This window comes from Lipotes vexillifer, unplaced genomic scaffold (assembly GCF_000442215.2).
Source record: "Lipotes vexillifer unplaced genomic scaffold, Lipotes_vexillifer_v1.1 scaffold1081, whole genome shotgun sequence".
NCBI lineage: Eukaryota > Metazoa > Chordata > Mammalia > Artiodactyla > Lipotidae > Lipotes > Lipotes vexillifer.
The window spans coordinates 491,648-505,723 of record NW_006779039.1 but is presented as its reverse complement, the minus strand read 5'-3'; positions in this window follow the sequence as shown (position 1 = coordinate 505,723).

Genomic DNA, 14,076 nt, shown 5'->3' with positions numbered 1-14,076 from the left:
AAGAGGTCAAGGTGGCCACCTGTGTCTGGTAAATTTCCCTACCGCTTGCTTGGTTGAGGCTCCCTGACCCACCCTACCCTCTCCTCTCTCAAGGGCCTCTGCCCTCCCCTGAACCGGAGGTCCCCTCCTGGGCAAGGCCCCGGTCTGATGCCTTGATCGTCGCAGCCCAGTCAGTGCCAGGCTGGGCCCAGAGGTGGGGAATCGGGTGCTTGGGCTCTGCGTTCAAATTCCCTGCGGCGGTGAGGCTCACAGGAGAGGGGATTGGCTGGTGTCCAGCACTGTTCTCCAGGCCTCACGCGTGTTGCTTCTTCTTGTTTTAGAATTTAATTCAATGGGAAAGGACAGGTTTTTGGAGTGACAGTTTATTTTCAGTAACATAACATTTTTGTTTCTCTTTTAAACCAGTTTTGTTGAGATATACTTCACATAACATACAGTTTACCCATTTAAAGGGTACAAGTCAATGGCTTTGAGTCGATTCGCAGATCCGTGCGGCTATCACCACAGTCAAGTTTAGAAGGTTTTCATCACCACAAAAAGAAAGCTTATACCCTTCAGCTGTCACTCTCCTACCCCTCCATAGCCCCCAGCCCTTGGCATTCACTAATTTACCTTCTGTCTCCTTGGATTTGCCTATTCTGGACTTTCAAATGAATTAAATTATATAATATGTGAGATTTTGTGACTGTCTTCTTTCACTTACCATATAGTTAAGGTTCATCCAAGTTGTAGCATGAATCAGAATGTAATTCCTTTTAAAGGCTGAATAATATTCCACTGTATGGAGAGACCACATTTTGCTTACTGATCCATCGATGAACATTTAATGGGCTGTTTCCACTTTTTGGCTACTATGAGTACTGCTGCTATGAACGTTGGTGCACAACTTTTTGCATGGACATTTGTTTTCATTTCTCTTAGCTATTGCCCAGGACTCTCAAGTGGTGGAACTCTATGTTTAATTGTTTGGGGAAGGTATTGGCTCTTTTCCTTCTCACAACAGCCCTCTGAGGTGGAGATACTATTAGTTTTTTTAAATTTATTTTAATTTTTTAAATTAAAAAAATTTTTTTACAACTTTTTGGCTGTGTTGGGTCTTTGTTGCTGCACATGGGCTTTCTCTAGTTGCGGTGAGTGGGGGCTACTCTTCTTTTCAGTGTGCAGGATTCTTGTTGCAGTGGCTTCTCTTGCTGTGGAGCATGGGCTGTAGACGCACAGGCTTCAGTAGTTGCAGTGCGTGGGCTCAGCAGTTGTGGCTCGCGGGCTCTAGAGTGCAGGCTCAGTAGTTGTGGCGCACGGGCTTAGTTGCACCGTGGCACGTGGGATATTCCCAGACCAGGGCTCGAACCTATGTCCCCTGCATTGGCAGGCGGATTCTTAACCACCGCACCACCAGGGAAGTCCAGAGATACTGTTATATCTTCAGATGGGGAAACTGAGGCACAGGAAGCTGAAGTGGTTTGCTGACCTGACCTGCCCCAGGCCCCACAGGTATCAGGAGGTGGAGCCTTGATTTGAACCCAGGGGCTCTGGCGCCAAAGTTCCCCGGCTTCACGGCTGCCCTGTGCTGTCCCTTGGCTCACAGACTCTGTCCAGGTCCCATGAGGCCCTGCGCCAGCCAGGCGCTTGCCTTTGGCTGGAGTCCACACTTGCCAAGCCCTCCCACTTCTGCTTGCAGGCCCAAGTGGTCAGCTTGCCAAGCCTGTCCCCTTGGTCCCCAGAGGAGCTTTGTAGCCATGGCCACTTGGAAGGAGGCAGGGCTCTGGGTGGGCAGGCAGGCAGGGCAGCCGGGGCTCTGTGTGATGTCTCCTCATTTGTTCCTAACTGTGGACCACGTTGTTGAATGCAAGCAGATCGATTTATCAAATCCAAAGGCAAAGGACTTCCTTGGTGGCACAGTGGTTAGGAATCCGCCTGCCAGTGCAGGGGACACAGCTTCGATCCCTGGTCCTGGAAGATCCCACATGTTGTGGAGCACCTAAGACCGTGCACCACAACTACTGAGCCTGTGTGCCACAATTACTGAAGCCCACGTGCCTAGAGCCCGTGCTCCGCAACAAGAGAAGCCACCGCAGTGGCTGGGCCCGTGAGCCACGGCCGCTGAGCCTGCGCGTCCGGAGCCTGTGCTCTGCGGTGGGAGAGGCCACAGCAGTGAGAGGCCCACGTACCGCAAAAAAAAAAAAAAAAAAAAAAAATGAAGAGAAACCACTACAATACGCCCGTGCACCGCCGCAATGAAGAGTAGCCCCTGCTGGCGGAAACTAGAGATAGCACGTGCACAGCAATGAAGATCGAACGCAGCCAAAAACAAATATAAATTAATTAATTAATTTAGAAAAATCCAAAGACAAAGTGACGCAAGGAGGCTGCACCTCCGTGAAGGCTCTGTGCCCTGGGCCTTGCTTCTCCAATGACCAGAAGATTCAATTTACAAAGAACCAGCATTCGCTGCTGCGGTGGTGGTGGGGCTCTAGATCTTCCAACAGTGAAGCCTCCATTCAGGGGGAGGCACTACAGACATGGGGAGGGGGCTGGAAAGAGAAGGAGGAACCTCCATGCCAGAAGAAAAGAGATGGAGCTGGCCTGGGCTGTGGAGGTGACCTGGGGGCTGGAGCCAAGGCCAGGCAGACGGGCCACGGTGAGAGCCTTTTGCAGTGGGATCTGGAAAGCTCTGGGCTGAAATCAACAGCCCCAGTGCCATGTCAGCTTCGTGAAGGCCTAGCCTGAAGCCCTTTCAAAAGTGGGCCAGCTGACTCTGGGACAAATGAAATCTGCTGGAAGGCAGGGCTCCACGTTTCAGAAACCACAACAGCAAAACAGGAGCCCCCCTTGCTCCTGCCCCAGGGATAACCTCTGGGAATGGCTCTGTGGACCTTCCTCCTGATGAGCAGACCGGGTTACTGCAGGTGGCAAGAACTCTTATGAAAATATCACTCGTGTGTGTGTGCGTGTGTGTGTGTGCGTGTGTGTGTGTGTATGTGTTCTCTCCTTAGAGGTCCCCTATGTCAATGTCAAGTGGCGAGCCTGGCCTGGCTTCTTCAGGCATCCCTGTCTCAGGGGAGGTTAGAGAGGAAGGAGTAATGCCTTGAAGCCCACTTCCTTTCCTACCATTTGAAAAGCAGATTGAAGTGACGATGTAGAGTAGTGGGTGGGCAGGGCATTGGAGGGCAGGGAGAAGCAGGGCTCGCACTGCGGTGGGTCTCAGGTATGTGCATGGGGCGGGGGCGGAGGGGGGCTCCTGCCACGCCCTTTGTTTTTTAAGGCAAACTGAGTTTTTAATGGTAGGTTCCTTTAAACACATGTATTTGGTACTGAAAATGGAAAGACAACTGGTATGGAGCAGAAAACACTTACCTCGATGCGATCATGTTTACTTAAACTATACAATGTCAAATCACCAATGTCTATTTCCACATCTCTTTGCCCCAACAGTATTTTGCTTTATACTATACACTTGATACTGGGTATACGCTTATCATCCACTTTAGAATCTGAAGACACACATGTGAAGTGACAAAGAAGGGCAAATCAGTACAAAGGGACTAAGCACATTAAAATCTGAAAGACATTCCAACTATGTAGATAACTGTATTTACTCACTTATTTTTTGGCTGCTCCGGGTGGCATGTGGGATCTTAGTTCCCCGACCAGGGACCGGACCTGCGTCCCCTGCATTGGAAGCATGGAGTCTTAACCGTTGGACAAAAGGGAAGCCCCTATGAAGATAACTGTAGACTGTAGATAACATGGAAGGGCGAAAGACAGAACTGGGAAGGAAAAAAGACAACTGCCATCGCAGAAACCGACCAGCTTGCCCCATCGTGACCCTAACATTACTAGTGGAAAGTTTGGGTACTGGCCCTGAAATTGAATCAAACCTGCTGCTAATAAGATTCTTTGAAACACAAGAGAAGGAAAAGACCTAAATAACAAACCCAAAACAATTAAAAAATTGGTACTAGGAACATACATATCAATAACTACCTTAAATGTAAATGGATTAAATGCTCCCACCAAAAGACATAGACTGGCTGAAGGGATACAAAAACAAGACCTGTATACATGCTGTCAACAGGAGACCCGCTTCAGACCTAGGGACACATACAGACTGAAAGGGAGGGGATGGAAAAAGATATTCCATGCAAATGGAAATCGAAAGAAAGCTGGAGTAGCAATTCTCACATCAGACAAAATAGACTTTAAAACAAAGACTATTACAGGGACAAAGAAGGACACTACATGATGGTCAAAGCATCAGTCCTAGAAGAAGATATAACAATTGTAAATATTTATTCACCCAACATAGGAGCACCTCAATAGATAAGGCAAATACTAACAGACATAAACGGGGAGATCGACAGTAACACAATCATAGTAGGGGACTTTAACACCCCACTTTCACCAATGGACAGATCCCCCAAAACGAAAATAAATAAGGAAACACATGCTTGAATGATACATTAAACAAGATGCACTTAATTGATATTTATAGGACATTCCATCCAAAAACAACAGAATACACATTCTACTCAAGTGCTCATGGAACATTCTCCAGGATAGATCATATCTTGGGTCACAAATCAAGCCTCAGTAAATTTAAGAAAATTGAAATCACACCAATCTGACCACAACGCTATGGGACTAGATATCAATTACAGAAAAAAAAACTGTAAAAAAATACAAACACATGGAGGCTAAACAATACACTACTTAATAACCGAGAGATCACTGAAGAAATCAAAGAGGAAATCAAAAAATACCTAGAAACAAATGACAATGAAAACACGATGACCCAAAACCTATGGGATGCATAAAAGGCAGTTCTAAGAGGGAAGTTTATAGCAATACATTCCAACCTTAAGAAACGAGAAACATCTCAAACAAACAACCTAACCTTACACCTAAAGCAATTAGAGAAAGAAGAACAGAAAAACCCCAAAGTTAGCAGGCAGAAAGAAATCATAAAGATCAGATCAGAAATAAATGAAAAAGAAATGAAGGAAACGATTGCAAAGATCAATACAACTAAAAGCTGGTTCTTTGAGAAGATAAACAAAATTGATAAAACAGCCAGACTCATCAAGAAAATAAGGGAGAAGACTCAAATCAGTAGAATTAGAAATGAAAAAGGAGAAGTCACAGCTGACCCTGCAGAAACACAAAGGATCACGAGAGATTACTACAAGCAACTCTATGCCAATAACATGGACAACCTGGAAGAAATGGACAAATTCTTAGAAATGCACAGACTACAAAGACTGAATCAGGAAGAAATAGAAAATATGAGCAGACCAATCACAAGCACTGAAATTGAAAATGTGATTAAAAATCTTCCAACAAACAAAAGCCCAGGACGAGAGGGCTTTCTATCAAACATTTAGAGAAGAGCTAACACCTATCCTTCTCAAACTCTTCCAAAATATAGCAGAGGGAGGAACACTCCAAAACTCATTCTATGAGGCCACCATCACCCTGATACCAAAACCAGACAAGGAAGTCACAAAGAAAGAAAACTACAGGCCAATATCACTGATGAACATAATGCAAAAACCCTCAACAAAATACTAGCAAACAGAATCCAACAGCACATTAAAAGGATCATACACCATGATCAAGTGGGGTTTATCCCAGGAATTCAAGGATTCTTCAATATACACAAAATCAATATGAAACACTATATTAACAAACTGAAGGAGAAAAACCATATGATCATCTCAATAGATGCAGAAAAAGCTTTCGACAAAATTCAACACCCATGTACGATAAAAACTCTCCAGAAAGTAGACACAGAAGGAACTTACCTCAACATAATAAAGGCCATATATGACAAACCCACAGCCAATATCATCCTCAGTGGTGAAAAACTGAAACCATTTCCACTAAGATCAGGAACAAGACAAGGTTGCCCACCATGACCACTCTTATTCAACATAGTTTTGGAAGTTTTAGCCACAGCAATCAGAGAAGAAAAAGAAATAAAAGGAATCCAAATCGGAAAAGAAGAAGTAAAGCTGTCACTGTTTGCAGATGACATGATACTCTACATAGAGAATCCTAAAGATGCTACCAGAAAACTACTAGAGCTAACCAATGAATTTGGTAAAGTATCAGGATACAAAATTAATGCACAGATATCTGTTGCATTCCCATACACTAATGTTGAAAAATCTGAAAGTGAAATTAAGAAAACACTCCCATTTACCACTGCAACAAAAAGAATAAAATATCTAGGAATAAACCTACCTAAGGAGACAAAAGCCCTGTATGCAGAAAATTATAAGACACTGATGAAAGAAATTAAAGATGATGCTAATAGCTGGAGAGATATACCATGTTCTTGGACTGGAAGAATCAACATTGTGAAAATGACTCTACTACCCAAAGCAGTCTACAGATTCAATGCAATCCCTATCAAACTACCACTGGCACTTTTCACAGAACTAGAACAAAAAATTTCACAATTTGTATGGAAACACAAAAGACCCTCAATAGCCAAAGCAATCTTGAGAAAGAAAAACAGAGCTGGAGGAATCAGGCTCCCTGACTTCAGACTATACTACAAAGCTACAGTAATCAAGAGAATATGGTACTGGCACAAAAACAGAAATATAGATCAATGGAACAGGATAGAAAGTCCAGAGATAAACCCACGCATGTCTGGTCACCTTATCTTTGATAAAGGAGGCAAGAACATACAGTGGAGAAAAGACAGCCTCTTCAATAAGTGGTGCTGGGAAAACTGGAGAGCTACATGTAAAAGAATGAAATTAGAACACTCCCTAACACCATACACAAAAATAAACTCAAAATGGATTGAAGACCTAAATGTAAGGCCAGACACTATCAAACTCTTAGAGAAAAACATAGGCAGAACACTCTATGACATAAATCACAGGAAGATCCTTTTTGACCCACCTCCTAGAGAAATGGAAATAAAAACAAAAATAAACAAATGGGACCTAATGAAACCTCAAAGCTTTTGCACAGCAAAGGAAACCATAAACAAGACGAAAAGACAACTGTCAGAATGGGAGAAACTATTTTCTTTTTTTTTAATTTTCTTTTATTTTTTAACATCTTTATTGGGGTATAATTGCTTTACAATGGTGTGTTAGTTTCTGCTTTATAACAGAGTGAATCAGTTATACATATACATATGTTCCCATATCTCTTCCCTCTTTGTCTCCCTCCCTCCCACCCTCCCTATCCCACCCCTCCAGACAGCCACAAAGAACCAAGCCGGTTTCCCTGTGCCATGCGGCTGCTTCCCACTGGCTATCTACCTTACGTTTGTTAGTATATATATGTCCATGTCTCTCTCTCACCCTATCACACCTCACCCTTCCCCCTCCCCATATCCTCAAGGCTGTTCTCCAGTAGGTCTGTGTCTTTATTCCTGTTTTACCCCTAGGTTCTTCATAACATTTTTTTTTTTCTTAAATTCCATATATATGTGTTAGCATACGGTATTTGTCTTTCTCTTTCTGACTTACTTCACTCTGTATGACAGACTCTAGGTCTATCCACCTCATTACAAATAGCTCAATTTCGTTTCTTTTTATGGCTGAGTAATATTCCATTGTATATATGTGCCACATCTTCTTTATCCATTCATCCGACGATGGGCACTTAGGTTGTTTCCATCTCCGGGCTATTGTAAATAGAGCTGCAATGAACATTGTGGTACATGACTCTTTCTGAATTCTGGTTTCCTCAGGGTATATACCTAGTAGTGGGATTGCTGGGTCATATGGTAGTTCTATTTGTAGTTTTTTAAGGAACCTCCATACTGTTGGGAGAAACTATTTTCAAATGAAGCAACTGACAAAGGATTAATCTCCAAAATTTACAAGCAGCTCATACAGCTCAATATCAAAAAAACAAACAACCCAATCCAAAAATGGGCAGAAGACCTAAATAAACATTTCTCCAAAGAAGATATACAGATTGCCAACAAACACATGAAAGAGCGCTCAACATCATTAATCATTAGAGAAATGCAAATCAAAACTACAATGAGGTATCATCTCACATCTGTCAGAATGGTCATCATCAAAAAATTTACAAACGATAAATGCCAGAGAGGGTGTGGAGAAAAGGGAACCCTCTTGCATGGTTGGTAGGAATGTAAACTGATACAGTCACTATGGAGAACAGTATAGAGGTTCCTTAAAAAACTACAAATAGAACTACCATATGACCCAGCAATCCCACTACTGGGCATATACCCTGAGAAAACCATAATTCAAAAAGGGTCATGTACCAAAATGTTCATTGCAGCTCTATTTACAATAGCCAGGGCATGGAAGCAACCTAAGTGTCAATCATCAACAGATGAATGGATAAAGAAGACGTGGCACATATATACAATGGAATATTACTCAGCCATAAAAAGAAACGAAATTGAGTTATTTGTAGTGAGGTGGATGGACCTAGAGTCTTTCCTACAGAGTGAGGTATGTCAGAAAGAGAAAAACAAATACTGTATGCTAACACATATATATGGAATCTAAAAAAAAAGAAAAAAAGAAAAAAAGAAAAAAAATGGTCATGAAGAACCTAGGGGCAAGACGGGAATAAAGACACAGACCTACTAGAGAACGGACTTGAGTATATGGGTAGGGGGAAGGGTAAGCTGGGACAAAGTGAGAGTGACATGGACATATATACACTACCAAACGTCAAAAAGATAGCTAGTGGGAAGCAGCCGCGTAGCACAGGGAGATCAGCTTGGTGCTTTGTGACCACCTAGAGGGGTGGGATAGGGATGGTGGGAGGGAGGGAGACGCAAGAGAGAAGAGATATGGGGACATATGTATATGTATAACTGATTCACTTTATTATAAAGCAGAAACTAACACACCATTATAAAGCAATGAGACTCCAATAAAGATGTAAAAAAAAGAGATTCTTTGGCAAAATCCTTCATCTTGTTGCTACTTGTTCATTCCCCACTGCTTTCAATTCCTAGAAAGCATCTTTGCAAGGCAACATGGACATTCACACCTGTATCCAATCTGATCTCTATCCTATATCCTATCCTTTATCCCAATAATTGCCAAACTGTGCCCACAAAAGTTGCATGAGTTTATCCTCCACTCAGGAGTGGAGGAGAGAGAACACCTGTATACTCAGGCCCCAGCTTCACCGACTATTATTTGTTGTTATGTTTGAGGCGATTCTGATAGAAAGGGCTTGACAGAGCACCATTGGTGCTATTGGCCTTCCTTTCATTACAAGGAGGTTTAGCATCCTCTCTGTATTCACTGGCAATTTCCCTCTCTTCAGTTAACTCGTGTCCTTTGCTCATTTCCTCCTCCTTGGGCAGATAGTCTTTCTCTTAGTGATTTGAAAGAGCTCTATTTTAAGTTTTTATTTAGTGCATACAAAAGAATAAATGCTTATCAAGGTAAATACTTTAACTAAGAAGATGAAGATAGAAACATTTACAAAGTACAGTGAAAAAAATATTGACAGACATAGAAAACAAACTTATGGCTACCAAAGGGGAAAGGTGGGGGGAGGGATACATTAGGAGATTGGGATTGACATATACACACTACTATATATAAAACAGATAACCAGCGAGGACCTACTGTATAGCACAGGGAACTCTACTCAATATCTTGTAATAACCTATAAGGGGAAAGAATCTGAAAATGGATACATATATAGCATAACTGAATCACTTTGCTGTACACCTGAAATTAATACATTGTAAATCAACTATATTTCAATAAAAATAAAAAAAAATAAATAAAACTACAGGCACCACTTGAGGTGCCTGTAGTTTTGTGCTAAGCTATGCTGGCTTCCAGTAAAGAGGCTGTAGGAAAATCAAACATTCTTCTTCCTTCTCCCTATGGCCTTTTCCTTCCACCTCAAATTGCTAGATTTGTATTTAAAAAGCATCCTTAGGCTTCCCTGGTGGCGCAGTGGTTGAGAGTCCGCCTGCCGACGCAGGGGACGTGGGTTCGCGCCCCGGTCCGGGAGGATCCCACGTGCTTCGGAGCCGCTGGGCCCGTGAGCTATTGCCGCTAAGCCTGCGCGTCCGGAGCCTGTGCTCCGCAACGGGAGAGGTCACAACAGCGAGAGGCCCGCGTACCGCAAAAAAAACAAACGAAAAAAAACCAAGCAAAACAAACAAACAAAAAGCACCCTTGTACTTTTAAAAATTATTTTCCCCCAATATTTGATTATGAAATTGATAAGTCACCAGAAAAGTTCGAAGAAATGTATATTGAATCCTTATAGACCCACCTCCTAGATTCTAAGATTAACACATTTTTCTACTTGCTTGATCACTCTGTCTCTCTACTCATCCCTCTATCCATCCATCAAGCATCTTTTTTTATGTGTTTCGAAGTCAGTTGCAGACATGAGTATACCTCACCCCTAAGCACTCCAGCAGATCATTAACTAGAGTTCAGTATTTAAGATTTTTCTATTTTAGGCAAAATGTACTTAACAACAAGATGTCCTGATCTTCAGTGAACCATTCTCTGAGTTACACACGTGTAACCCACATCCTTAGCAAGACAGAGAATTGACCATCACTCCAGAAAACTCCCTTGTGCCCCTTTTCAGTCAACCCCCATACTTGTTCTGATTTTTTTTTCACCACAGGTGACTTTTGTCTATTTTACCACTTTATATAAATGGAATCATACAGTACGTGTGTTTTTGTGTCTGGCTTCTTTCTGGCAGCATCACACGTTTGACACGTGGCCGAGGAGTATCCCTCTGTGTTGGTGCTGGTATTGCATTGCATGGATACACTGGAGTTGGTTTATCCCTTTTCCTATTGATAGACACCCGAGCTGTTTGCAGGTTTTGGTTACTGTGAATGAAAGTGCCATGAATTCTTGTAGTTGTCTTTTTGGAGACAATCTACTACTTTTATTTGTAAGTATTGAGTAAATCACCCTTTGTCTGTCATGTGTTCCAAATCTTTGTTTTCTAAATTTGTCATTTATCTTCTGACACTCACGGTGTGTTTTTCTGTATGCAAGTTTCAAAATTCTATGTGGGCAATTTTATCAGTTTTTTCCTTTATGGCTTCTGGATTTCATGTCATGATAGGAGAAGGTTGATCGACCCTGATATTATAAAAATAACCACCCTTGTTTCCTTATGGTGCTTTTCTGGGTTCTTTTTTCTATTTTAATCTTTGAATCATCTGAATTTATCTTGATGTCAGGAGTGAGGTAGAAGACCCAGACTTACTGTGCAGATGGCCAGTCAGTTTTTCCAGCACTGTGTATTTGAAATGCCACCTTGCTCATTGTCTTAATTCCCATATATGCTTTTTATCTATTCCCTTTCCACTGACTCATCTGTCTTTTCCTGTGTCAGGGCCACATTGTTTTAAATACAGTAGCTTCACGATACATTTTACGATCTGGTAGTGCTAGAACCCTTTCTTGATTCTTCTTTTTTTAGAAGTTTCCTGGCTATTCTTGTCTTGTTGACGCACCGCATGAGTCACCTTGAATCATTTTGTCATGTTCCAGCAAGTAACCCTGCTGGGATTTTTATTGTGATCACAGAGATTTTGCAGATGGATGTGGGGGAGAAATCCCATCTTCCCAGGATACAGAGGGGTGAGAGAAAGACAAACATCGAGGATGACTCCCAGGTCTGGACTTGGAGACCAAGTGGATCTGGGTCCCTTAGCAGGGTATGATGACTGCTTTCCACTGACCAGGAGGATGCCCAGGCTTGCAGGCATGATGAGGAGTTCAGCTTAGACCTCCAGAACTGGAGATGTCCAGGGGGAGTCCTCATGGAGAAGGAGGCCTTCCACACTGGCTGCCCTCATTCTTTCTGGAGTCCATCCTCCACACAGGTACAGGAGTGACCCAAGGCTTCCCTTGAGGAATGGAGACAGCCTCCAGGGCCCTGCCCTCCTCCACACCCCCTCTCCTGCCTTCCCGCTCCATCTTGCTCACTGGCCCCACCCACCGACCTCTTTTCCCTCCCTGCCTGCATTTGTACGTGCTTTTTCCTCTTCCCCAAATATCCCTGCCCGAACTCTTTGCATGGCTTGCTCCCTCCCATCCTTTAATCTCAGCTCAAATTTCACTCCCTGAGAGTTGTCGTTCCCAAGTGTCCCCACCAGCGCCACCACGCTGGGGCCTCTCACTCTCTGCCCCTTTTGTGTTTCCTTTGTAGACCTTAATGCAACTTGTTACTATTTTCTTTGTTAATGTGTCAATCATCTGTCCCCCTGTCAACTTGGCTTGGCCATATGGGCCAGTTATTTAATCAAATACTGATCTGCTGCTGTGAAGGTATTCTGTAGATGGGGTTAACAGCTATAGTCACGTAAGGTGAGGGAGACGACCCTGAATAATCTGGGTGGGCCTCAGCCCATCAGCTGAAAGGCCTTAAGGGCAAAACTAAGGTTTCCTCGAGGAAGAGAACATTCTGTCTGTGGACTGCAGTGTCAACTCCTGCTTGAGTTTCCAGCCTGCTCTTCCTGATAGCTTGTCCTGGGGATTTCAGACCTCAGACTGGGATTTACACCACTGGTGCCCCTGGTTCTCCAGCCTTAGGAATAACACTCCCGGCTTTCCTGGGGCGCCGGCTTGCAGATGGCAGATCATGTAGCTGTGGAGAACACCCCCCCCCACACACACACACACCCCGCCACCCCCATCTCCCCCGGTTCTGTTTCTGTGCATGACCTTGACAGACGCACCCCATGGTGTACTCCATGAGGCTGGGACCATGTCTGTGTACCTCCCAGTGCCTGGAACAAGCATGCTTGTTGAATCACGGAATGGCCACACACTGGAGAAGCCAACAGCATGTGCTTTTTCCGAACCTCGTGTCCACTGCCAGAGATCCGCTGACTTTCTAGGCTGAAGGAGGACAGATGATAAACAGACCTCCAGGGGCCTGAGCCTGCTCTAAGGGAGGATGGAGGCTCCGGGGGGGGTCTCACACACCTCCCTGGGGACTTCTGGCATTTACCCCGGGGGCTGGCCTCAGAGTTGGGGAGCGGGGTGATGGGACAGGGTGCGTAGTCACCAGCCTCCCAGCTGGTGACTGCGGGCCTTTGTCGGGAGGCCTCAGGCCCCACCTGAAAGCCCCTCCCAGCCCTCCCAGTGAAGGGCCTGTGCAGGCCAGGGCCTGGGAGGGGCTCCCATCAAGGCTGCTGTCTGATGCAGGTTGAAGGTGAACCCTCTTGGTGGGGCGCATCCAGCAGCCTCCAAACTCTTTCACTTTTTCTTCAAGGGGCCTAGAAGGCTTCAGCCCGATGTGCAGACCGGTCCAGCAGCGATCCCCTGGGGACTGAAACTTAGGGCCCTGCCCAGACATATGAGGCTCTTTGTGGCTGGACTGTCAAGATGCTGAGATGCTGCGATGCTGGATGCGGGCTCAGGGACCTGCTCGTCTCCCAGGAGAAGGAACTGGAAAATAGGGAGAGAGGGAGAAGCCCTAGTTGGGTGAGAGGAAGCTATGGAAGGAGCAACGTCCCCTTACAGAGCGACAGGAGAGAATCGACCTCAGAGGGGAAGAAGCGTCCCAGGGGACTGTGGTTCCCAGGAGCCCGGGGGCAGTGCTGTTCTGGAAGGAGGGAGAGTCCTGTGCTGCTAAAAGGGGCAAGTCCACTGAGAACTGAGAAGCTTCCATTGGGTTTAGGCCTGGAGGGAGTTGGTCCTTCGGCCAGTGTCCTCGGGGAGGAGCGGGGACAGGAACCAGATGGCTCTGGGCTGAGGAGTGAGTGCGGGGAGTGGCAGCAGGGCGTTAGAGCTGGAGCTGGCTGGCCTGAAGCAGTGAGGACCTTTCTCACGTAGCCCAGGTCAAAGCCCCTGGGAAGAATCCAGGAGAGGCGAGGCTGACGGTGCAGGGGGTGCAGGAGAGAGGGGAACTGAACAATGGCAGAACGGTGGGAGCTGGCATCTCTGGTCAGAGCAGCCTGGGACGACCAGGGGGTAGTGAGGCCAGGCTGGGGTCAGGTAGCAGGAAGTGCTGGGCGTGGGTGCTGCCCACACTGGCTCAGCCTTGAGGTCACCACGTGGTTGAGGTGAGAAGTGAACCCTCTGGGAATGGAAGGCGGGACAGTTC